Below are 4,598 nucleotides of genomic sequence, written 5' to 3' on the forward strand. Positions count from 1 at the left end.
TTCACAATGACACTGATTATAATAGTCTCAATCTGGAAACGACCCAATTGTCTATAAATAGTGGAAAAGATAAATAAATTGTGGTACTTTCTAATAATGGAATACTCCATGGAATAAACGATCTATAACTACATAAACGATGTAGTTAAATCTCACAAACACAAGATTAACCAAAAGAAGCCAGGACCTTCCCACAACCCCTTCCTCAAAATTACATGCTGTGTGATTTCATTTATATAGACTAAAAAGAGGCCAAATTAATTTATACTGTTAGAAGTCAGGCTAATACTTACCCTTGATAGGAGGGGGTTTGTGACTAGGAGGGAACAAAAGGGGACTTCCGGAGTGCGGGCCATGCTCTCTTTCTTGATCTGAGTACCAATAATATGGGTGTGTTCAGGTTGCAAAAATAGTTGAACTTTATACTAAGACACATGCACTTGTAGTATACATGTTATATTTCAGTAAGAGTTGAAAAAATAGACAATGCTGCAATGAACATTCTTGTAGCTATATCTTTGCAGACATCCCTGTTTTTTTCTTTTGACTAAATTTCTAGAGGTGGAATTGTTGAATCAACGGTTTGAACATTTTTAGAGCTTTTAACACATCTTGCCAATTTGTCAGGGACTGCTTCTATTTATCTTTGTCTCCCTGTGGCTAGCACTGTGACACTGCCTACTAGATGTTTCCTGAATGGATGAATAAATGAGGGCCTTCTTTCAGGTCTGGAAGGAATGAAGGCCTTTCAGGCCTAAGAGCAGTTGCTGTCTTCTGCTCCACCTGTTCTTCCTATGCTGACTCTCACTCAAAAGACAACTCAACAGAGAGTTTTCCCCCACCGTGATGTCTAAAGTAGTCTTCCTTTCTTAATCTCTCTTTAAGCACCTATTGTGTACAAGTCCCAGTGTGTAATTATTATGTTTTGTGTATCTGTGTAATTGCTGGCTTGCTTATTGTCATCCTTCCTGCTGGACTCTTAAGAACCATGAAGATGGAAATGACACGTCCATTGTTGAAATCCCAGCACCTAGCACAGTGCCTTGGATGGAGGAAGGCTTTGCATTAGTGAGACATTTTCGGCTGCAAGTGACAGACCTCTGTCTCAGACTAGCCTAAGCAAAAAAGAAAATCCTTGGCTCATGTAGTTGAGAAGTTGAAGGAGCAGGTTAACTTCAGGCATGGATGGATCCACGGGTTCAAGTAATATTACTAATAATTACTAATAATATTACTGTCTTTTTCTCTATGTCTTGCGATGGTTTCACTTCATTTTTAGATAGGTTCTTCCCTGACATGGTAGTAAGAAGACTGCTCATAGCCCCAAACTTACATTGTTTACCATCTCAGAGGAATAGGAAGCAACTTCTTGATGGGGCGGCCAAGAGTCTTAGGGAGGATGCTTGTTGGTCCAGTGTAGGGCCACTTACCCATCACTAAGCCAAGCACAGTGAATATACGGAGGCAGCTCGACACCCAGGCCCTTGTTCCTTGGTTATCCCTGGGTGTTGGATGGCTGGTAGAGGCAGGTCCACTCCATCCACACTGCAAGAGCCAATGTGAACAGGCGAAAGGCCACCAGCGGCTTGCGCATTTTCCTAACCCACGCTCCAGCTTCCCACTCAACCAGCTGCAGGGACTCAGCTCTCTCCCTGGTTGGGTGTAGCCATTAACCTAAAACCAGCCAGCTGAGACCTACAAGTAATTGAGCTATTTTGCAGCTAACTGGGGCCAACTGAAATTAAGTGCTTTCTGGAACCTTGATTACCATTTTTAATTTGGCAGTATATTGTTGGGTTTTTCCTGAATGCCTTTGTCCTCTGCAATTTATTTGGCGTTTAGGTGAAAGTCTGTCCGTTGTAACAAACATAAGTGTGGAGTTCGTATATAACATTTTTCTCCTTCCCAATCCTTATCCTAAAATGGGTCTGTTTATACAGTTTTCTTGATCTGTCTAAAGATCACACCCCCACTCTTCCTGTTTTATCTGTTTCCTTCTTCTGCTTCAACCAGATCAATTGAAAGGAGATAGGGGTAAGTGAAAAACGGGAAGTTCCACATTGGTATGCAGGGGTATGTCAGATACATAAACTCATTGGCAGCCTTAGTATTCACTGCTTTACTGACTCACCACTTTAGATTTCTAATTTGGCTCCCTTTTCAGGGGCTGTCCATGACCTTGAGGAAGTCGATTTCTTCTTTCTGAACCTTAGTAGCTCTGGCTATAAAATGAAATAATTAACTTATCTGCAGAACGAGACGGTTTCTGAAGTTTCCTAGATCTCTGATCCTGGAATTACCTTTTCCTCTCCTTAGCAATCTGGTGATGAGAGGGTCACCTTTAAGGGTGGATTCCAAACTTCGGGGTGGCTGCTGGACAGCTACATGATATGTGGATTCCAATACAAAATGAAAATGTGGGAACCCCTTCTCCAAAAATTATTAAGTATTTCAAGATGGCAATACCAGAGCACTAAACCAAGTGTGGGGCTCTTCTGACCGTGGGGCCATATGCAATTGCCCAGGTTGCACTTCTGGGAAGACAGCCCAGGGTGCCTAAGCTGATCAGATAGGATTCAGGGACAAGCACTCACCATCCCTGCTGATGCCCCTCCTCCAAGCTCTGCATTTTGTCTCCACTATCTTGCAGGGATAGCAAAATCAAATGCCTACAAAATAAATTAGTGATACAGGCTAGGGGCACTGGTGACTGTGACAAAATGGAGAACAAGGTTCCCCCTAAAAGGAGCAGCTAATATTAAGCTGCAGCCAGTTGTCACCATGGGAGAGTTTAGGTTTACTATTGCCCGACCTTCTAATTTTTCAAGAGAAGCCAGAATCAGGATTTGGAGGGGAAAAAAAAAAAGTCTGATATTTGAATGTTGGCAACTGCTAAGAAAAATTGTCCAAAACTTGGAAATGAGACAAAAAGATGACTGCAATTCCCTTCAATGGCATCCAAGAGCAGCGGTTCTCAAAGTGTGCTCCCTGATCAATAGCACCTGTGTCACCTGAGAACAAATCTTGAGTGTCTGTCTCAAACCTGCTGAATAAGAAATTCCAGGATCGAATGAAGACCCTGTGCTATGATGAGCCCTCCAGGTAATTCTGATTTAAGCTTAAGTTTGAGAATAACTGCCCTTAAACACTGTCTTTTCTGTTCAGAGCACTGTGTTATTCTAGGAGAACCCGGGATTGTTTGACCTACTGTTTACTATTTATTATTAATTAAGGTTTTGATATTTTCTAACTCTGTAAAATTTGGATGTTAACTTGTAGAAAAATCAGTGAAATGCCAGTGATTCTTTTTTGTCCAATAGAGCTGTAAATGATTTGTGTCTGGTAGAGAAGATAACCCCGAAGAATGTGGTTTTATTGCCCTATAGGTCATTAACTAGTTTTGGATCTCACTTAAGCTTATTTTAGAGTTCCTTGTTTCCAGTTTTTATTGTCCTCTTCTTGCTAGTTCTCCAATTAATTAACGAAATAAAATTTGACAAATGCTTACTATGTATTTTTTTTTCTTTTGAGACAGGGTCTTGCTCTGTTGCCCAGGCTAGAGTGCAGTGGTATCATTGTAGCTCACTGCAACTTCCAACTGCTGGGCTGAAGCCATCCTCCTGCCTCAGTGTCCTGAGTAGTTGGGACTACAGGCATGCATACCATGCCAGCCTAGTTTTTCTATTTTTTTTTAGAGATGGGGGGGGGGTCTCACTCTTATTCAGGCTGGCCTCGAACTCTTGGCCTCAAGTGATCCTCCCTTCTCAGCCTCTCAAAGTGTTGGAACTACAGGTGTGAGCCATCATGCCCAGACTTTGCATTTCTGACAGGCTCCCAGGTCGTGCTGATGCTGTGGGTCTGTGGACCATGCTTTGGCTAATGAGGCTCTAGAAGGCAGAGGCTCCTACCTATGCACCTGTTTCCAAGGCAAGTCAGAGTGCTTTGAAAATAGCTGAATGAAAAAGTCTTAGACCCAGAAGTCTCTGAGGTGTGGCTATAAATGCAAAATGTTGCTGCTTTGAGATCTGTATTGCCACTTCATCCTGATGGGGTAAAACATCCACACTAGGGTTCTACCTTTCTTCTCCTTTTTTCTCTGGGATTGTGTCCTGACTGTGTGACCTGGGGGACGTTGTTCACCCCCAGAATGCCAATTTCCTCTTCTGTGGAATGGGATCACCAACACCCAGCTGACATACGTTTTTGAAGGGATCGAATAAAATAATTCAGTGCAATGTCTCTGGAAAAGGTTGATGTAATCTCTGAATCCCACCAAGGCTTTATCATGAAAGGGGAAAAACACCTGGCAGAGGGTGGCTGGTAGTTGCGGAAGGGAAACAGCTGCAGGAAGCTGGCTCCTATGATACATTTTGCATGATTATTTCTGTAAAAATATTTGACTTCCGGTTTCCAGTCCTGCATGTAAGGAGCTTAGAAGTCACCTCTCTGTCCAAACAAGTAGAAAAGCTTAACAAACTGAAAATCAGCAACTTTTCTTGGGTCCATCGGAGAAGTGAAGTTACATAGCAAACCACTGCCCCCAAAATTGGAGAGGCAGACAGGCAGATGCAGAGAATCACAACTTAGCAGAGCAGAAT

This window comes from Propithecus coquereli, unplaced genomic scaffold (assembly GCF_000956105.1).
Source record: "Propithecus coquereli isolate 6110/MARCELLA unplaced genomic scaffold, Pcoq_1.0 Scaffold322, whole genome shotgun sequence".
NCBI lineage: Eukaryota > Metazoa > Chordata > Mammalia > Primates > Indriidae > Propithecus > Propithecus coquereli.